The sequence below is a fragment of the Carassius auratus genome, chromosome 14 (assembly GCF_003368295.1).
Source record: "Carassius auratus strain Wakin chromosome 14, ASM336829v1, whole genome shotgun sequence".
Classification (NCBI taxonomy): domain Eukaryota; kingdom Metazoa; phylum Chordata; class Actinopteri; order Cypriniformes; family Cyprinidae; genus Carassius; species Carassius auratus.
Window position 1 is genome coordinate 9531142 of NC_039256.1, and position 23569 is coordinate 9554710.

The window sequence follows — 23569 nt, forward strand, 5'->3', positions numbered from 1 at the left end:
GTTACAGACATAACCCAAGTCCACAGAGTAGAGAATGAGACGTATGGTAGTATTTCCATCCTGTGGGAACCAGGGTAACATCCATCCGTTCCCTTTCATCGGTTCACTCCAGTAGCCAATGCTATGTGAACACTAACACAGTGCCATACTACAAGAGACCACCAGTTTATCTGCCTGTGAACACATAGACACGCTTAAAAAAGGCTAAATAAACATGCCCAAATTATAAAATCATACAAATTTCCTCTCCACACAAATTTCCTCCAATGATGAACCCTTAAATTATGCTTGTAGAAGTGTGACACTGAATAACAAGAGGCAAAATTAGCACACATGCATCATAAACAAGAGAAATCACATTCTTCACCAAGTGCACCAGTTTTTGTTTCCTAGCAGCAACACCCCTGTGGCGGCCATCGAAGCAAGCAAACAGCTGATCGTATTTATGCCACTGGTTTGTGCATCCAATGTAGATTAATAACGCCTTCAGAGGAAAAAGGCAATGCAGCATTTCAGTCTTCTGCGACTCAAATGGAGAAGGAGAAACACTACAACCTCTGAGTCAAATTAAGTGAATTGAGCTTAGGTAAGTAACCTAGGTTGGTTGCAACAAAACCTTCCTCAGACCACGACCAAAATCCTTTTACATTTAATCATTTAGCAGACGCTTTTATCCAAAGCGACTTACAAATGAGAACAATAGAAGCAATCAGACCAACAAGAGGACAACAACAACAGTATACAAGTGCCACAACAAGTCTCAGTTAGTCAAAGACTAAAGCATTCAAAGCACTAACAAAGATCCCAGACTGAGAAACAGGAGCATCCAGCAGGAAAGCCTTCTGCTTTTCCCTGACATCTGTAAGGTTTAGCCACTGATGTGTCTCCATTGCCACCAACCCTGCCATGGAGCAGCCGGTCACATGAACTGTATGTTTGGTTGCATAAAACACCAACTCACTCCTCTAAGCTCTTTGACAGCATCTGCACCCATCTGACTGAGAGCCACGTAGGACTTGCCAATCAAGGCCAAAGTCATCCTAACAGGTTTAGACAGAAGGGTAGGGAAAGACTTTTAAAAAGGAAGTGAAGATGTTGACAAATAGGCTGCAAGCAACTCTTCAACCACCAACATTTGCCCAATCCTGTTCCTGGAGATGGGCCTACCTAGAGTTCAGATCAAACCCTGATCAAACACACCTGTATGTATCCATCAAGTGCTTCTGAAGATCTTAATTATCTGATTCAGATGCGTTTGCCCTGTTGGAAAAATCAGCATACAGGTCCTTCTCAAAAAATTAGCATATTGTGATAAAGTTCATTATTTTCCATAATGTAATGATAAAAATTAAACTTTTATATAGTTTAGATTCATTGCACACCAACTGAAATATTTCAGGTCTTTTATTGTTTTAATACTGATGATTTTGGCATACAGCTCATGAAAACCTAAAAATTAGCATATCATGAAAAGGTTATCTAAACGAGCTATTAACCTAATCATCTGAATCAACTAATTAACTCTAAACACCTGCAAAAGATTCCTGAGGCTTTTAAAAACTCCCAGCCTGGTTCATTACTCAAAACCGCAATCATGGGTAAGACTGCCGACCTGACTGCTGTCCAGAAGGCCATCATTGACACCCTCAAGCGAGGGAGTAAGACACAGAAAGACATTTGTGAACGAATAGGCTGTTCCCAGAGTGCTGTATCAAGGCACCTCAGTGGGAAGTCTGTGGGAAGGAAAAAGTGTGGCAAAAAACGCTGCACAACGAGAAGAGGTGACCGGACCCTGAGGAAGATTGTGGAGAAGGACCGATTTCAGACCTTGGGCGACCTGCAGAAGCAGTGGACTGAGTCTGGAGTAGAAACATCCAGAGCCACCGTGCACAGGCGTGTGCAGGAAATGGGCTACGAGAAGCAGCACTGGACTGTTGCTCAGTGTCCAAAGTACTTTTTTCGGATGAAAGCAAATTTTGCATGTCATTTGCAAATCAAGGTGCCAGAGTCTGGAGGAAGACTGGGGAGAAGGAAATGCCAAAATGCCTGAAGTCCAGTGTCAAGTACCCACAGTCAGTGATGGTCTGGGGTGCCATGTCAGCTGCTGGTGTTGGTCCACTGTGTTTTATCAAGGGCAGGGTCAATGCAGCTAGTTATCAGGAGATTTTGGAGCACTTCATGCCCATTCCCATAGAGAATCTGTGGGATGCTGTGAAGAGAAAGTTGAGAGACGCAAGGATGAGCTTAGGGCCGCTATCGAAGCATCCTGGACCTCCATAACACCTCAGCAGTGCCACAGGCTGATTGCCTCCATGCCACGCCGCACTGAAGCAGTCATTTCTGCAAAAGGATTCCTGACCAAGTATTGAGAGCATAACTGAACATAATTATTTGAAGGTTGACTTTTTTTTGTATTAAAAAACACTTTTCTTTTATTGGTCGGATGAAATATGCTAATTTTTTGAGATAGGAATTTATGGTTTTCATGAGCTGTATGCCAAAATCATCAGTATTAAAACAATAAAATACCTGAAATATTTCAGTTGGTGTGCAATGAATCTAAAATATATGAAAGTTTAATTTTTATCATTACATTATGGAAAATAATGAACTTGATCACAATATGCAAATTTTTTGAGAAGGACCTGTATGCTGGTTAGGTCTGTTTTGAGGCATTGTTGCTGGGTTGAGCTGGTTTAAGCTGGTCATGTGCTGGTCCTGAGCAGGAGCTAGTTGTCAAAGACCAGATCATGACCAGCTAAGGTAGGACTGGAAAGAATTCTTGACCAATTCTTGATTTTTAACTAGTCAACTTGAAAATTTAACTACAACATAATTCAAGTACAATTTGCTGCCTTTTCATAGGTTTTTCTATGTAAGCATAGTTTGACTGTTGCGTTTGCGTCTTTTGCAGCATCTCATGCATGAAACAGCATTTAAAAAATGCGGCTCTCTAGTTATTAAAAGATGAAAAACTCAATTTTTTTCCTATTCCACTGCCCGTGTCGCATCTCTGCACAAAAGTGTATTCTGTGTGAAGGGTGCCTATATATATTCTACTTATGGTCCTTCACAGAGCATGTCAAAAGTGTGGATCATTCTTTTCTCTTGACTTTTATTGTCAAAGTGTCTAATTCTAATGTTTGTTAATATTTGTATTCAGAATTGCGTTTCCTCGATTTATAAAAAAAGATAAATTAAATTGTGGTAAAAAATTAAATTCAAATTAATCGATAAAATCTGAAAAATTTCCTAGCCCTAAGCTAAGGACCAGCTCAAACCAGCTCAAACCAGCAGCCATGCTTTAAAACCATACCTACCTGTTTCTGTGGCATGGGAGGTGATCACTAACCATGACGATAAGGACCACAGGATCTAGCCTCAGTCTTTAGTTCACCTCTTGAGATCAGGAGAGGGAGGTTTACCCACACAGCTCTTACCAGCTGGCCTCCATCACCACTCCGTCAGGAAGGTCTCCAGGAACAGGATCGGGAAGCCCCATTCTAGCATATCTCTGCTCCATCAAGCTAGGAGATCCTAAAAAATGGTGAAGCATTAGACAACTGTGCTTCTAGCTGTACTGGCTCCTGCGTAAGCCAGAGAGGGAAGCACTTTCTCTGTTGCATACGTTGGTGAGTGGTGTTTGCGGCATCGGCCAGTGAACTGCTGTAATTCTACACCGGCTCCAGGGGGTTTGCCCATAGTTGAGTGAACCTAATACAGGAGCTGAAGTGAAGACATGGTCACGTTTGAAATTGTTTCTATTGCTGAACTAGAAGCAAGTGTGCTGGGAATCACCTCAACCATCTGAAGCCTTGAGTCTTTAATCTGCTCTCTAATAGTCAATAATCTCCAGAAATCCCAATCCTCAGTAGTCCAACCCAAAGAGATTTACAAGGATGGACACTTGCCTCTGACTGAGATGCTGTGCCACTTGTGCAGCTTCACAGCTTTATCCGGTGCAGTCGTGCTACTTGCCGATTGGAAATGCTTTCGAAATTGGATTATAGCTGGGCCACTGTTTATTTTCATCAGTCTGTTTAGATCGATCCATAACTGTTGCTTACATTCACACACACAGTGTGAGTCAGATTGAGGCTGGCGTGTGTGTAATGCGTTAAGAATATGGTACAGGCAGCTGTCACTGCAGATAAACAAGAGACTCTGGGAGACAGTTCAAAGAGAATCTAAAGGCAAATATTGACACAGTGGGATTAATTACAGCCCGCGTCTGCATTGTTCAGAAACACTCGAGGGAGTGGAGATGAGAATTACACAGATGGAGGAACAGTTCGTTTTCAGTTTCTTGTTTGAGCTCTCTGCGCTGTCCTTCAACCCCAAATAGACTTAAAAAACCCACTGCAGCAACACTGCAATACTTGTTCAAAGCAATAAAACATACATTTTACACTCAAATATAGATTAATCCGGCAGGTTTATAAGGAACTATATGTACATTAGGACATTTGAATGAATCTTCCAGTATAACAAATCCACACAACATGGTAACTGACCTCTGACACCAGTTCTGACTAGTTTAAATAAGTCTTTTATGTAAATACATGATTTAACCTTTTTTGATAGATAGACGTCAACATTCATTGCATTATACACTTGTGTAAATTTGACCAAATACGGGTCTTTGTGAGCTTCAGTGTTTATAATGTTATCTCTACTGCAGGACTCACTGAATCAATACAATAAATGACATTTATAAATGATTTTTAGAGATCATAACAATTATGCATACATAGTAGGCCTCTATGCATTTTCGGGGTTCAGTGAGGTAAAATAGTCTTCCAGGATATTCCAAGAATATTCCTTGGCTTTCATATCTCCATCTGTTGTTAAAACATAAATCTGTGTCACTCTACACACCCCCTGCTCTTTAGCACTGCTCTTCTGCGCAGGTGAATCTGGTGGTTACTGGTGACCATCACCATCAGTTGACAAAAATGCCATATGAATAAGTAAATATCATATCTATCACTGTAATTTGGATTTTGTCTTGGCACTGGCTTTCTCTTAGAGCAGGCCATGAGAAATGCTGTCTAGTTCAAATTGTATACAATAACACTATGTATTCTAGCAAAAACCTATAACTGCTCCACACAAACAATAAAGTTAGCCTGGAATTTATTGGGATTTATTGGGTAGACACAAATGGTTCAGAGCTAAACTTCTTTTTATGGAGGCATTTTTCACCTTTATTCACATAGTACAATACAGAGTGGATATAAAGCTGTGTGTTTGGTGTAAGAGAGGGACCGGATCGGAATGGGTTGCAAAAAGATGGAACATTTCCATTTTGGAAACATTCCAAATATTTTGCTATATTTTCAGGATTTTTTGGAATCTTCCAGGGATTTTTTGAAAGTTTCTGTAAATTTACTGTTAATTGTCCACCCCTGTGCAACCCTAAGCACAAGCCTCAAACTCAGGTCACCCATAATGCAATCATGCCATGCTGTGCTGAAGCCCTGCCGAAGAGCTGTTGGTTTGACCGAAGCTGCTCATGTTGTGTGTGTTTCACTCTATGATGTGTGGCTGGTGGTGTGTGTTGTCTCAATTCTGCATGTTTACACTCAGCACTTTATGCCACAGCATTTATCCTCAGTCTGTGTTTGGAAGCATTGCAGTTTCTTTCATCTAGGAACAGCGTGTCTAGACTTTGTTCGACTGATAGCTTCTCTGTTTGGTTCAGAAGACTGCAGACGCATGGCTTGGTTGTGTCTATAGAAGAGATACAGTGTGTAGTGTGTTATATTGTTTGGTTTGCTTAGGGAGTTTAGATGTACTTTAATGCTGCTTTGTAGTTGACGTTTCTAGTCATGATATGGAAACATGGAGGTAACCATGATGAGGTCATGAAGATTAAAAAAAGAGGTAAATTTATCTTAAAAAAAAAATCTTTAAAATTCTGTCTAGTTTTAAAAGCAGTTAATTTTTGCAACTTTGAAAGTTCCACGTTTTAGGCTTTCTTTCACTTTTTATTAGGACTAAATTACAACAATATAACACCATGAATATCTAGGGGGTAGTAAATATCCATTTAGGATTGAAGATCAGCTGTATTATTGTGTATTGAGCATATATTGAGATTAGTCGGTTTTAAATCCACAGCCATTAAAGTGCTCTCTGGAGAAGATGTGACTGCATCATAAAGCCATTATGAGCCGTAACCATAGACACAATGTGCATTTGTGTGTTTGAGAAGCCTCTGACGGTCCACTGGAGGCCAGATCACAGGCTCTTCACCAGCTCTGGGTGAACACTAGAGACAACGACTGACTGTTTTCTTCTCAGTCAGTAGTGTTTACAGCATGCGTGTTGGAACGTGTTTTGCCCTTGTGCGAAATATGAAATTGCTAGCAGTAAACCAGCTTGAAAAGGTATCTGTAATCCGTAAATTCATTAGAAAACTGTCTACTGACTCTAATAATTAATACAGAAAATACTTTTGACTCATTCCTCAAATTGTAAAAAAATAAAAACGTTTAAATTATTATTATTTTTTTTACATATTTAATATGTTTAAACTAATGCAGTTAAGCCTATAGCACAGTGTGGCATTCTATATTGTCCAAATATGAGGCATTTTTAGGCACATTATGCAACGGAAGCCTAAAGCGTGACTATATTCACCGTAAGGCACAGGCTTGATTTCCTTATTGTCTTTATAAAATGGTAACTAGCCTATATGATACATTTTTAAAAAATGTTTTAACATTTTCCTGAAAGAAGATTCATTTATTTATTGCATTCATTGATCCGTAATGTAGAAATAGTGATAGAGTGGTGATATTGATTTTGTATGTATAAAAATTAAAGGGTAAGAGTGATTATTTATATTATATGTAGAAGTGCAATGCATATTTTAGGTATAAAAGTTAAGATGATTCATTTCAAGCCACCATATACCCAAAATAACATGTCTTCCTCTTTACAGTAATGTTCCTCATAATTTTTTTTATAAACTCACTCATTCCTCTGGTTGTACAAACTGTGTGTATAGACATTTTTGTAAATGGTTCCTTTCCAGTGCTTGGAAAAATGATTTTCTGTGTTAACTGACAGCATGACCAGCTGCTCTTTCTGGAAAGGAACCTTACTTTGAATGTTAAATAACATCTTGAACTGAAGTGTTGTTTCATGAGCATGATTGTGTTGATGATTTTCACATTCATGGCTGCACACACACACACACACAATTGTTAATGAGAGCCGTGTTCTCATAACACATTGACGCTGATGATGGTGCTGTAAAACTGTGCCACCGACAGCAGATGGACTGCCTGGAAATGAGCTGAGGAAAAGATATTTAAACCCACTCGCAGATCTTTCCAGAACCGCGATGAAAGGAAGCAGCCTTTCACAGGTTCACTCAACGAAGCGACCGATGAGCGTCTGAAGCCTGTAGATTCACAGCGGTTCACAAACACTGGCTTCTGAGTCATGAAAGAACGTGTGTGTGTGTGTGTGTGTGTGTGTGTGCCATCATCACTCCTCAATTTCTCTCCTTCTCCTGTGTGCAATGCTTGGGCATTCTTCATGGTTGAACTATTCTTACTTTGATAAGTAACTGCATAAAAAACTGAAACCTATTTTCAGGATTGTTTTATGGATGATTTTCTTCGAACTGAGATAATTTATATATTTTTTTTGTCACAATTAAGGTATGCATATTTATTTATTCATAATTCTTATAATTCTAAATACTGATTATTTATGTGCTATTTATACTGTATATAAAAAAAGAATAATAATTATATTTTAAAACTTAAGTTTTGTGGATTTAAATATGTACAAAATAGCAGTAATACAACAAACAATACTAATGATGGATAAATATTTTACATATGAAATAATCATTATTTTTTCACATTACATTAACAAAATAACATTTTATCTTTTGGTTTTGGGCTAAAAATATGACCTGGGCATGTTAAAAAAAAATCCTTTATATGCATGAACTTGCATGCAGTTTCCCTTTTCAGGAAATGGTGTCACTGTCATTCAAGTACACCCCCCCAAAAAAAAAAAATAAAAAACAAACAAACAAACAAAAAACACTCATCCTCATTATGTGACTCCGTAAAGTGACATGTTTGAGAACATCTAAATCTTGAGTGATGGCAGTGGCTCTATTTTTATTCATTCATTAAGAAGATTCGAGAAACTCATGAGATGTTGCTGCTTGCACATTTTCTCTCCCACACTTACAAATCTCACAAAACACTCCATCCCACATTGTACGGACACTCATTTTCACGCACACACACGGGTAGAGCAGACTTCTCGCGGCAGCACTGGAACAGTTGTTTTGGGGTTATGTAAGCAGGTTTCAGTGCTGATGAGCCTGTGGCTGAATGAGTGAGTTTATGTATGTGATTGGAAGCAGATGAAATGATGCCAGAGCTCGAACACAAGTGAAAGCCAGGGGCATTCTCTCATCGTCGTACACAGCTGATCATTTTCTCTCACTTTGCACCGCTGATATAACAAACAAACACCAGGAGACACAGAACAGATCTGGCAGCATGTCCATTCCCATATAAACCCCAGGCACCTGGTCAGCTGTTTCCACCTGTACTCTTCTGATCTCATCCTCCATACATGTGGTCAGTGCAGGAGCAGATGTCAGGCATGAAGTTGCTCCAAATTTACTGGACACTTATATCACACTTACTGTAATTATTTCTGAAATGCGTGATTTCTCTCCCAACCTCACAGTTGATTTCATCGGTCAGCTCAATCACACAGTCCTTTATTAACAAACATTAAGACTTCATGGGTTCAGTTTAGAGAACAGGAAAACCATAATGTAGGGTGTCCATATGAGCCATTTTCCTAGGACACGTCCTTGCCAGGATTTTTATATTGCCTAATTATCCAGATTTTGGCTGTTTGTGCTGTGCAGATCGATCATTGTATGACATTCATAAGAGCTATAGAGAGCAGAGCATACGGCTCCTTATGCATTAAAATCACTCTCTTGGTACTTTGGTGTCATACAGTGATCGGTGTGCAGCGACACTTCAAGTTGAGGAAGCCAGGAATCCATGGTGGAGCAGGGGACTCAGGAGGCCTTGGCTGACTTATATATAATATAATATAATATAATATAATATAATATAATATAATATAATATAATTAATATAATATAATATAATATAATATAATATAATATAATGCTCCCCTTGCTCATGTGATATTGTATGATATAATTTTTTTTATAACTAATTAAGTTAACTTGTTAAACTGACAGCTCTAAAATTTTCCTTTGATTATATCCTTGTTTCATTAACCAGTTGGGCAAGAAGTAACAGCTGTTCTTGCGTCCAATTTGGTTTTCTTTTATGTATGCATGTTTTAATATCGTTCCTGGTTACTCAACTGTAACCTTGTTCCCTGAGAACCAGGAACGTTCCCATTCGAAAGCTACAGTCGAAGCTGCACTGCTCAGCGCATTGGGAACGAGAATACCCACGCCGCCATGCTTGAAAATGTCTGGACCCCTAAGGTTGTGCAGGTGTGCTATAAAAACCACAAGAAGGCCTCAGACATTAGCTTGTGATGTTGACCCAAGGATATGAGAGTAGCATGAACATCCAAACTATAAAATCTTATGAATGTGTGCGGAGAGGACCAACCTGCTGCATCACAAACCTGTTGTAAGGGGGCACCCCTTGCTAAAGCACTAGAGGAGGCGACCCTCCTGGTGGAGTGAGCTCCAAGACCTATAGGCAAAGCTTGACCGTGTGCCTCATAAGCAAGAGCAATAGCATCCCTGACCCAATGAGACATAGTCTCTGTTACCCCCACCATAATAGGTGAACAGTTGCTCTGACACGCCACTTGTTAGTGTGGTGGATGTAAGTCTGAAGAGCATGGACTGGACACAGTCTAAGATTTCTCCTGCTACAGCGTTGTGAAGGGCAGCGGTGGAGGGCAGAAGGCCTCTAGAATGACCGGATGTACAGCCGAAAACAGAACCTTGGGCAGGTAATCAGGATGAGGATGGAAAATCACTTTAACCATTCCTGGGGCAAAGTCTAAACATGATGGTGAGATAGACAGGGCCTGCATATCCCCAATTCTCTTTAAATAAGTTATTGCCATGAGAAAAAACATTTTTAGAGTCAGAAGTTTATCAGACGCTGATTCTAAAGGTTCAAAGGGGGTTTCAACCAGACCCTCGAGAACTATAGCTAAGTCCCAAGAAGGCATCTTGGTTTTTGCTGTAGGCCTCAGTCGCCTGGCCCCATGAAGATGTGAGAGAGCAGAGGGTGTCTCCCGAGTGGCACCCCGTCAACCAAAGCATGGCAAGCCGAAAGAGCGGCCACATAAACCTTAAGAGTGGCAGGGCATGTGCCTGTTGATAACTTCTCTTGTATGAAGTCCAGAACTGAAGCAATCTGGCAATTGACTGGATCTACATTGTGTACAACACATCTAGTGGAGGAAGCCCTAGTACTTAGAATGGTCTCAATAACATCCGGTGAAAGCCCTGTGTTTCTCAATTGGTACCCATCAGGGGCCAAGCACGAAGATACCACAGGTCGGGCCTGGGATGGAATATCGTGCCCTCTTCCTGAGACAGAAGGTCCCTCCTCTCCGGAACTGCCCATGGCGAGCCATCAAGGAGAGATATTATCTCCAAGAACCACACTCTGTTCGGCCAACGTGGTGATATAAGCAAGAGGCAAGACCCTTGTTGGCGAACTCTGGCTAGAACTCCCAGGAGCAGAGATACTGGAGGAAACGCATACAGGCACATTTTGGGCCATGTGTGCGCCATCGCATCCAGAACCGGGGGGGATGTGTGACCCAGAAAAAAGTAGAGAGAACATTGCACTGTCTGTTGGGAGGCGAAGAGGTCCACCTCTGCTTTGTAAAATTTTTCCAAATCTGTTTAACTACTTTTCCCCCCAGCTGATAGTGTCTGTCTGGACAGTAAATCTGCTCCCACATAGAACGTAAACAGCTCTGATTGACAGGAACTTGACCTGGACCTAAAGAAAGATCTGCCTCGCTATTCTGTTAAGATTGCGTGAGCGCAGACCTCCCTGGTGATTTATATCACAGACTGTCGCTGTGTTGTCCACCCATGACTAGGACATGACAGCCCCTCAATTGATGGAGAAAATATTTCGGAGCCAGAAATATGGCCATCAGCTTGCTGCAATTGATGTGCCAATCGAGCTGATGACCCTTCCATTTCCCTTGAGCTGGATGGCCAACAAAGACCACTCCCCAGCCCATCAGGGAGGCATCACCTAGCAGTCTGCAATGACACAGTGCCCCTGGAGTGAGACCCAAGGCAAGTAACCGGGGTCTGAGCCACAGAGATAGTGTACGAAGACGTTGGGGTATCACTTTTATTTGCTTTTGAGGATTGGCTCTTGGATGAAATCCTCTAGCTTTTAGCCACAACTGAAATGGTGTCGTGTGCAACAGCCCCAGAGTAATCACCACAGATGCTGAAGCCATGAAACCTAACATAATTTGGTACTGATGAACAGTGCGATCTTGGCTTAGCGTGACCTCACTCATGGTCTGCCGAATGGTCTCGATTCGAGTGGGAGACAGTGGTGCCTGCATCGTGATCGAGTCCCAAACGATCCCGACATAAGTCGTTTTCTGGGCCGGAAATAAGAACACTTTTTTTGGTGTTGAGTCTCAACCCAAGAGAAACTAGATGAGCTAACACGATGTCTCTGTGTTGTAGTGTCATCTCTTGCGATTGTGCTAGTATTAACCTATCATTGATGCAATTCAAAATGCAAATGCTCTGGAGTCATAACGGAGCCAGCACTGCATCTATGCATTTTGTGTACGTGCGGGGTGATAAGGCTAGGCCAAATGGAAGAACCCGAAATTGGTACGCTTTGTTGTCGCAAAATTTCTATGTGAAAATATGCACCCTTCAGATCGATCGTGATGAACCAATCGTGATGTCGGATTCGCGACATGACTGTCTTGACGGTTAACATCTTGAACTTGAGTGCTTTGACTCTATGGTTTAAGCCTCAAAGATCTAATATTGGACGCACTCCCCCACCCTTTTTTGGCAACCAGGAAGTATCTACTGTAATAGCCCGATTCACTCCTCGGAAGAGGAACATATTTTATGGCCCCTATTGCTCAGAAGAGTTTGCAGCTCTTGTGACAATAGGTGCATCAGCTCAGGTTTCACGGAAGTAGAGACCACACTGTTGAAATGTAGAGGATGACGATTAAATTGGATCCTGTACCCTATCTTTACTGTGATTAATACCCACGCAGAAATGCCTGGCAGAAGTTTCCACGCTGTCAGACTCTCTAAGAGTGGTAACAATTTTAACACTTCCTCTTAAGGGGATATTAGATGTTCCGTGTCCTGAATGATGGCAGGAAACACTGCAACATCTAATATTTCGCTGGAAACCTCTGCCCCCCGAAGCACGAGAGGTGGCGGGGATGGAGGGGTTTTGTAAGGGTAACGGGAAGGGGCGAACACTTCCTTGTGCGCCAAGAGCCACTAGCTCGGTGCCCTGGAGCAGCAGACCAGTAGGGGCGACTGTACTTGCTGCTCTAGAGACCTCCGTAGAGGTAGCGAGCCTCTTAGCACTGCAACGTTTCCGGGCGGTAACTGAGAGAAGCGCTCGCCGGAGATCGCTGCGCCCTGGCAGGGTTGGCAGAACGATCTCCTGAGGGCACTAAGGAGAGACGGCACCATGTAATGTGGTGTACACCGTTCTTCCCCAGAGACTCTCTACTGCCCACACTCTAGTCTTTCAACAGGTCAGCCTGGTATGCCTGTAACACTGCCATAGTGTGCAGCGCAGCACCAGCCTGACCACAATGCTCGCACTCGCCTTTCTCTACAGCCAGAACCACGTGCTCTTCCCCAACAAACAAAACAGTAATCATGTGTATCTAGCTCAGACATGGAAAGGGAGCATAGAGGAACACAACACTTAATGTTTCATTGTCTCCCCAGGAATTTTCCTGACACACATGCACAGAATGATCTTACGACAAAAGACCTGTTGAAGCACCTGTGGCTTATCTATTTATAGCCCCGTGTTGAGCGTGTGCTCCGATGACGTCATCAACCGAAGCTATATTACACCCGGGTCAATTCTATCGACGTGTTACACACATTATTCACTGCTGGTCACGATTAAGATGTTTCCCAATGCGCTGAGCAGCGCTGCATCGACTGGCAGAACCTGATTTTACCAAGTGAGACATGAAACAACATTATGATTAACCAGTGATGGGAATAACGGCGTTATAAATAACGGCGTTACTAACGGCATTACTTTTTCCAGTAACGAGTAATCTAATTGATTACTCTTCTCATCTTAATAACGCCGTTACCGTTACTGCCAAAAAATGCGGCGCGTTACTATAACTGATGATGAAGCTGTTTTTTTTTTTTCATCAGACCAACTAACGTTAGATCTCTGAGCGAGAGGCAAATACTTTTTTTACTGTTCTTCCTTGGTTAGTGGGCAGAGCACGAGACAAGCGCATAAATGCTGACGATTGGCTGAGGTAGAGTAAAATTTCATTGTAAGCCAATCAGAGGTAGAGTTGGGCGGGTTTTCGAAAGCACGCATAGTAGTGTTGGGAATTCGGCTCTTTTGACTCAGCTCACTGAAAAGAGCCGGCTCTTTGGCTCACAAACGGCTCTTTAAATGACTTTGACTATAATATTTCAATTTTTATTACATAATTATTTAATTTCTATAGGCTAAATTTGAAAAAATAGAGTTGGCTCTTAAGATATGCGAGCCAGCTCCCGAAGTTCAACTAAAAAAGCCGGCTCTTAGAGTCGGCTCATTCGCGAATCGCGAACGACTCATCAAAAGCTCATTCGCGAACGAGTCGATCCATCATCACTAACGCTCATTCGCGAACGACCCATCATCGGACAGGACAGGACACACAACGAACAACACAAGCCAGTCAGTCAACGAGAGACAGGTATGGCGACGAGCCCAAATAATCCAAAAGTAGCCTTCTCTAAATAGAAGTATATACATTACTTTTTCCTTCAAGAAATTAAAGAAACAATAAAAGGAAATATCAAAAGTTCCCAAAAATCTATCGTGTTATTTGCATTGATCCACTATATAAACATAATATCTACATACATGCCATTTGATTGGAGGCTAGTCTCACTTTGTCCCACAGCAACTTTTTTTTTTAGATGTGTGTACAATGTTTCATGTTTCTGTTAATAATGTATTGTATTAAGTGTCCATTTCATTATAATATTCAGATTTATCATAAATAATTGAACATGCACATGTATTTTAAGTTCCTTTAAAGAGGGGTAGAGGTGGGGTCACGTTTGAGCATTTAAAATTTAATTTTACTTGAAAGTAACGCAATAGTTACTTTCTTAAGTAACTAGTTACTTTAAAAAATTTGTAACTGAGTTACTAATTTAGTTACTTTTTGGAAGAAGTAACTAGTAACTGTAACTAATTACTTTTTAAAAGTAACTTGCCCAACACTGTGATTAACCAATCAGATTTGAAGAACCAGTTTATAGATTTTGTGAAGTTTACGCTTAAAATCACAGTTTGTTGCTTGTACGTCATCAGTATCATTCATCTATCATTTCCTCTGATTTTAGGGATTACTCATGGTTAAGGATAGGTTTAGGTGTAGGGAAATGGTCAAGAATATGTTTTTGGAGTAAAATGTTGTTTCAGGGTCAACCTAGGAACACATCTAACTCAGCAAAATCAGGACATGCCATCCACTGTGGCTTTCGTAAGGGAACAGCCAGGATTATTCTACTCTGTTAATTGCTGTTTATATACATATTTCTTTCTTTCGTTCTATCTTTTTTTATGAGAAGCATTCAGGCAATTATCTGAACATGTACATATATTATATAGTTTAATTAATGACACTTTAGCCTGCATTTAAAAATCTTTACTTGAATATGGCAATTAACATTTTTATTTTTAGGTATTTATTTGAATATGGCAACATAACACTGTTCTCTGCAATATTTCTATGAATAAATCCATAGCAACGAGCTCGACCCCGCCCCCTTACTCTGATTTTAAGATTTCTATCTATCTAGCAGTCTTAGCAACTTTGTGAATAGGTTTTAAGAGAAACATCTTTGCTAAAAACTTTTACTGCTATTTAGGAGAACTCTTAGTGGTAAAATAAAGTGTTTTGTTATATATTTATAATATCTCTGTGTGGAACACTGGCTGCTGTCAGACAAGGGTCTCACTGGATTATTAAAATTAATGGCAAATGGAATGTTTGAAAATGTAAACTGATGCCTGATTGCCTACTGACACACTACCGCAAAACATAGAAACAACTGACTAACTACTGGCCTAAGACTTTTTCACAGTGGTGTATATTTAGCATATATTAAGAAAAAAATCATGTTAGGGAGGCAATCAGCCCTAACATGACCAATGAAGTCTTGAGAAGCAGTGGTGGAGCACTCAACTGGTTCAGAGAAAGAAAGAAAAAACAGTCATTGCATTAGATAACAAAATATCAAGCATGTGCCATTTTAAATAAAGTAGCACAATCACATTTGTCAAGTAAAGTATTTCACAACATGCGAAGAAACGATTTGAAACAAAATGATCAAAATAATAGATCTAAGGTTAGAAATAGTACAAGTATCAGCACTTTGTGCTAGTGAAGAATTAGTGATCATAGTTAATGTAATGAACAACATCTATGTGAAGTTGAAGAGAACTGCTTTCATACATCCACTAAAACAAAACACCAGCTGATTAGAAGTCACTGCAGAAATGACTTCGGGAAGTGGTGTCAGTTCTGAGAAAGCACAGATAATGTTCGTTTTGATATTTTGTTTATAATGCAATGACATCCTGAAAGTGACTTAAGTGTCCAAATCCATTTTCAAAGCAGAGCCAACACTTTGCAAATGCAAACAGAAAAAGGGAGATGTAATTGGACATTCTGTGTGAAGTCTCTAAAGGAGGAGCTCAGAAGCAGATGGACCTCTGGCAGGATTACCTGAGTCCAGAACTCCAGACAGAATTTACCTGTTTCCTGGTTTATGTGGTTTTATACGCTAAAGCCAATTCGTCAGGGAATGATTTGAGTAAAGTTTGCTTTTAAGTCTGTGATGTGGTTCACTTTTAACATGCTTTTTACACTCTATTTTGATAGTCCACTTTATACATTCTGCTAACTATAAGTAACTTTGCAAATACATGTCAACTAAATGTCATTAGAGTATTGGTAGATAAAATAAGTTTTTGTTTACATAATATATGTGTGTTTGCTATGTATATTTATTATGTATATATAAAGACACACATACAGCATATATTTTTAACGATGCAAATTTTTAAGGATTTTTTTTTTTATATCAAACAGCAATTTTTTTTCATTCTTTAGTAGAGGTGCTCCGATCACGATCGGCCGATCGTTAATGCGCATTTCGTCAGTAAAGCCGGTTTTCTAATCAGCGGTTAATTACATCAGGTGCATGATTTCACATAGAGCAGCTGTTACTACACAGAGCTGTTGTTAACTGAGAAGATGCGCCAAAAAACGCTGAAAATGAAGTGGATTTGCGCATCTTCTCTATTAACAACGGTTCTGTGTAGTAACAGCTGCTCTATGTGAAATCATGCACCTGATGTAATTAACCGCTGATTAGATAACCGGCTTTACTGACGAAATGCGCATTAACGATCGGCCGATCGTGATCGGAGCACCCCTATTCTTTAGTATTTTAAAACAATTCCTAATTTATAACTACCGTATTTTTCGGACTATAAGTCGCACCTGAGTATAAGTCGCATCAGTCCAAAAATACGTCATGATGAGGGAAAAAAAAAACATATATTAAGTCGCACTGGACTATAATTCGCATTTATTTAGAACCAAGAACCAAGAGAAAACATTACCGTCTCCAGCCACCAGAGGGCGCTCTAAGTCTTCAGTGTAGACTACAGGAGAACTGAGCAGCATAGAGCGCCCTCTCGAGGCTGTATACAGTAATGTTTTATATTGGTTCATTTCTCTTGGTTTATGTCAAATTAATTTTGATAAATAAGTCGCACCTGACTATAAGTCGCAGGACCAGCCAAACTATGAAAAAAGTGTGACTTATAGTCTGGAAAATATGGTAGTTGAATGAGATTTAATATAATTGTCAACTGGTGTGCAACAGAATATTTAGTCACCAATATGGGGTGTTGCTAATAAAGGTTTTTTGCTTTTCTAACGACAGGAGACAAAGCATCCATGTTGCCGCGCTTCAGTGAACCAGATGCTGACAGAGCAGTGGAGGAGGACATATATAACCCACATATGTCCAACGTCTGCAGCCAGGATGACACAAGCATTGCTCTTGACCTGGACAATGAATCTCTTTCGGACCCCCTTCCTCCTCTCCCTGCACCCCTGGACAGCCCTGAGCCGCCCCTGCCCCGCGAGCCGAGCCCCCCTCCGCTGACCGCGGTCAGTCCTGCACGACCCACCACGCTGTCTCTGAAAACACTGCCCCGACCCACACCCAGCACCATCACCAGGGAGAACGGAGGACCGCTGAGCAAAGACCCTGAAGAAGAGGAGAAGAAGCAGATGGAGGAGGAGCTGAAGAAATGCATCGAGGATTTCAGGAAAATCCGCATCCCAAAACTTTTCCCAGACCGCAAGAGACACTGGCAGAGTGATCTGCTCAAAAAATACAATGCGTAATACAGATAAACCCTAAAACCTAGCATTGTTTGGGTCCTGTCTGCACCAGCTATACTCTAAGTAAATGACTTTGCCTAGTTGTGGCATAAAGCAGCACTGCAGTTCACACATTGTGTGATTAAACGACTCGCTAGAGACTCTTCAGCGGGAACCTGATCTAAACGACGCTCCTGTGTGGTTCACTCTGTGTTATGACTGCCCCAAAAAAATCGAAATTAATATTTTAGTGTCTATATTTATTGCTCCTTAATAATTTCAAATAGAGTTCTTGAATGCTACTTAATAACCTGTTATATTATTTTCTGATTAAAACTGCCGTCCGTACGTTTTGTCTCTGTTTGAAAGCTGCAGTTGCAGTTATTTGTGGAGTTATCTTCCTTGTGTGGGTCGTGCAGCGGAGTGCCTCCAGCGGATGAATCGAAGGTTTTGGGGAGTATGTGTGCCTGTCAGACACCACACCAGTGTGAATACAGTACTCACGAATCACAGATTCTACGTCTTGGAAGTATGACCCAAATAAGAATTTTCAACAGGAAATTTCATCTGAACAAGTCAATAATATGTTTGCCACTTTTTTTGTTCTGACCGATGATATTACTCTGATACATTACACTATCAATGATTATTAGCCTGAATCCAATGATCGCATAGCTCATATCACATCAAACATGCAAATTATTATTGTTATGCTTTGTTCTCAGAATGTTAATGTTGACAACATAAGCATTGCATTGCTACATGTATTTAATGTTGATTAGCATTAACTGTGGACTACAGGTGAATCTTAACTGATGATTGTAGTATTGACCTTTCTGGATTACAATCCGCCTTCAAAATAAGTTTAATTATTCCAGCTGCTGTGAGACAAGGATGTTAATGATCCCCTTCACCTGCAGCATCCTCACATGTGATGTACTGTAGCCTACCAGTCCCACGCAGATCAGAAAGCAGTATTATAAGCTTACCATCATGTATCGGACTAAAGTAAGGAGACGGAGAGGAACAATGGCTGGTTTTATACTTGCCCCAAAATTCATTATGGATAGTTTTTAACCAAAAAACTGCAGCTTTACATACTAATGACTTTACAGAGCTTCCAAATTGCTGATTACATTTAATTTAGTGTTGTCTTTTCAGCATTACAATTGTGAAAATGTACTTTGGACAACATCACAATGCATTACAGAGCAGTTGTATGTCTTTGATTGAGTCCAGAGACTATTAACAGTTTAGTAACAACAAATCTTTCTTAAAACTTGTGTTGGTTTATTTTTCAAGCCGTTGATGGTTTAAGATTTACACTTTTTTTTTTTTACGTCATTAACAGAGTATGATCATTTGTTTAGATATAAAACATTCTTGTACCATGAGTTAATTATGGTAAAATGCATTTATTGGTTAATTTAATAGTATGGATCACTAATATATATATAACCAAATAGTTCCTGCTAATTTCAGTTATAGTAAATAAAGCAATAATATCTTAAAGTTGAAGTGTGTCATTTCTGTCAGGATACTCAAACAAACAGTGCTCAAATAAATGTTTTATTGAGTCATGTCTTTACACATTTAATGGAATTAAACGTCTGCTTTTTAACACATTTCCATGACTCTCTTATAATGTCATCAGAGAACAACACAAGGTCAGTCCTAAAAAATATAAAGTTGCTTAAATCTTTCTTCACAATGATGCCACAGAAGAACCATTTTTGGTTCCACAAAGAACCATTCAGTCAAAGCTTCTTTAAAGAACCATCTCTTTATTAACTTTTTATAATCTGAAGAACCTTCTTTCTACAAAAAATAACTTTTGTGAAACGGAAAGGTTCTTCAGATGTTAAAGGTTATTCATGACATTTTAGACACAAAGGTTTTTCGGTGGCGTCGTGAAGCACCTTTATTTTTAAGACTGAAGTTGCCCCAAGTAGCCTGGGGTTTCTCGAGGACACAGTAGTAGTGACTCTATCTCTACCTCAATCTAGATCTACTGTAGTAACCTTACAGCCCTGAGCATTAATTACTACCCCACACCACCCACATAGACTGTGATAATGCACTGAAGTAAGCTCCCGAATCTGAAAAACGCTTTTGCAAGAACAGCATTACTGAATAAAATGAGCAGAGAACTAGGTCTAAGTTGTGATTCCTGCACTAGAATCCAAAAGCCCCGTTCAAAGGCCATACCCAAAGTTTCCACATCTTTGGCTGAGGATGCACACACTGCCCGAGCCTAAGCAGATCGGTTCTGAGCTGAATTTCCCAAGGAGAGATATTATATCCAAGAACCGTATGGACAGAATAGTGCCACCGTCAGATGAGAACATGCTTTTTGAATAAGCAAAACAAAGTGACATCAGAAAATTGACATGACATTAATTTGAAGTAAATTTAATATCAGACATATTGGCCTACATATATATTAAACCAATTTCAGTGTTGGATGAACTTCCTATTTTCACCTAATTACCACTGGAAGAAATTGGCATCTAAACTGAATTTAAAATGATGTTGCAGCATCTGATCAAGTCTTGACTAATATTTGACATCAAAATTATATCAAGTAAGTTTACTTATATAGCTCATTTATCTCAGCAAAGCTGGCCAAAGTGCTGAACAGAACCAAACATAAAACAAGCAAGACAAGCCATTAAAGAGGAAAACTATAAAAACATAGATAAAATCCCATTAGGATGCCTGGGAGTAAAGATAGGTTTCAACATGGTTTTAAAAGCTTGGTGAATGTTGATTTCAGCTGATTCCAGTCAATGAATCTGGTTTCTCCATGGGCTTCAGACAATCATCACACGACTATAGATGGAGCACCAAGTAAACCTGACAGGGAACTTATTAATGTGTCTCCAGACTATATTACTGTAATGCACTACTCGCTGGATGCTCTGCAGACTCAATAAATAATCTTTAGATGGTTTTAAACTGTAAATGTAATATACGTAAACAGAAATACTGTAACCCACTTTATAGAGTCACTCTATCCAAAATAACCAAATGTAAGTTGTTCTTGCATATTCACTTGACGTATCCTGAGGGTTCATGAGCCATCATGATGCACCAGATTCAAGGCTGAACCAGATGTGAGAGCTGTAGTGAAAGGGAACATTTCCATATTCATTTCTGACTGTTAATTCATCTGAGCATAACTGGTGTTTTTATGTTCCTTTTCTACACGGACAGTTCATTACACAGTATTTGATGGATGGAAAAGAGCTGCTTGGACAGTCTGATTAAATGTTGTGTTTTACTGAAGAAGAAAAACCATAAAGGTTCAGAAAGACTTGAGTTAGTAAAGGATAATATCATTTCTATTAAACTATTTAAGTATTCTTTTAAGAACTTGAGGATTTCCCTTCAGTCAATCTAAAAATAAATCTAATGATTTTGTATATGTGTATGTTCATCAACCACATGCAAATTAAATTGATAACCAAACCAAACCATAGATATATATATATATATATATATATATATATATATATATATATATATATATATATATATATATATATATATATATATATATATTGCCTTACTGCTAATTGGTAAGGCAAGTTAGTCAAATTTGTGTTCAATTACATAATTACAACACTTTTGTGCTGCATTATACAGTGCCTGTATGTACTAGAAATACACCTATATTAAAAGTAAACCCTGTATAGTTTTCACAGTGATATAGTGTTATAAACACTCAGTAAACAGAGCTGAACACTGTGTTGGGATGTTCAAACAAACCGGTTCTACTGAAGAACAGAGACAGAAGAACAGCACTGGGTGACTAGGTCAAAGACCTGTGTGGTGGAGGTTAGATTGCTTTCAGGAAGATGTGCTATAGGCTAAATGTTATATATAACTACTGTTTTTTCATGTACACTCAATGTATTATAACACTCCATGAAAATGTCCCATTATAAAAGTGAATCTGTCCTAGTTTGGTGTTGTAGCTCATCAGGGTTTATTTCCTTATCAGCTCATTTCCCTGTAATTGTCCTCTGGCTGTAGTTCGGAGACAGAGCTGTCAGTCAAAGCCCTGATAACAGCTGCCTTTCATTCTCATTTCCCCACACATGTAGTCACACAGAGACAGGATTCTCAGATCTTTAATATATGCACACTGCAACCGCGATTTCCAACATAAGTATGCACGAAAGACCTTATATAATTTAGAAACTGAGGTTATTAACATTCATTTATTCAGAATTTCCAAATGAAAAAACAAACAAAACAAAAAAACAATAGAATGTTTGCAAAAGCAGACTTGCTACTGTTTACAAATTGTAATGGCTACTAATTGTTAAAGTTTTGTATGCCAAATTTTTGTCCAATCTTGCTTGATATAAGACATTAGCTGCTCATCCCTTGGCACACACGTCAGTCACCAGACATATGTCTGTTTGCTCTGCTGCAAATTCTTAATAATATTTTGATTTGAATGGCTGCAACATACTCCAAAAAAGTTGAGACAGAGGCAAAAATAAAGGAGAAAAGGTTATAGAATATCCACATTAAACACTTCACAGTACGCAGGTGAATTGGAAATAGGTGAGGGTGTCATGTTTGTTCATGACTCATCTCTTTGTGCCATTATAAATAAAATGTCACAATGCACAATCACAAAGAATTTAGGTCTTTCAACAACTACCATATGCAAGATTTAAATTTCAAGATTCAAGATTTTATTTTATATCACATACAACAAGCAGTGAAATGTAGGTCTGGCTCTTTTTAGACTGTGCAAAAAAATAAGAGAAAATTAAATACAAATAATGAAATTACACAATATATTAAACTACTATACAAATTAGGGTTGCTCATTGTCGTCGTAGATGAGGCCCATCACCACTGTATCATCAGCAAACTTGATGACAGAAGTGGAGGTGTGTGTGGACACACAGTCATATGTGTAAAGCAGCGGGCTCAAAATATGTCATTTGCAGTCTGCTGCTGCTTTAAGAACTGCAACTTGAATCTCTGTAACTCTAGGAGAAAGCTAGACGTCAGTTCTATGCAGAGATGCCTCCAGGTTCTCCGGGCCAGAGCTCATCTCAGAGGGTACAAAACACAGGGGAAATATTTGCAGTACTCAAATGAGTCCACATTTCAATTTGTTTCAGGGAAAAATGGACATCGAGTTCAAAGTCCCAAAGACCAAAGGGACCATCCAGACTTTCATCAGCGACAGAAGCAAAAGCAAAAATATAAAAAAATATATATATTCCACACTTTTCAAGGGCCCTCTCTTCCTTTGGGGCCCTGGTAATCTGGTTTTACCCCCAGTCCGACGCTCTGCGTTTGTTCCTGATTGATTGGCCTACTTCCTGCTTCCTGTCATGTGACTGAAAGCAAAGAACAGGCTTGAACGAGGAGTTGTTTTTAAGGACTTAGCATTCCAGCATCTCACTTTATTGGATTATCACTTACTTTTGGGTTGTATATACACCGATGCACCCTTTAAACATTGGGACGTACAGCATGCTGGATTTCATAAAGACTAATGGTACTTAATAGTATGGAACTGAAAGACTTTGTGCTTTTAACAGCCTAGAATTTTATTGTGTTGTTTTAAGCTCCTGTGTAAATACTTTATTCATTCTACTTATGTCATTTTCTCATCATTTTAAAACACATATTTTCCCTTACATAGTTTAATCTGACCCCATTTCAAACCAATGCAGTTTAAGGCTGATCGTTACATATTTAACATCCGTATGTTCACTGGACGCAGCCACAAACTAGCAGATGTCCTAAGGAGTCAGAGAGTGGATATTGCATGCATCCAGGAAACAAAATGAAAGGAAACCAAAGACAGGAAAGACAAGGAATATAAGATAATCAA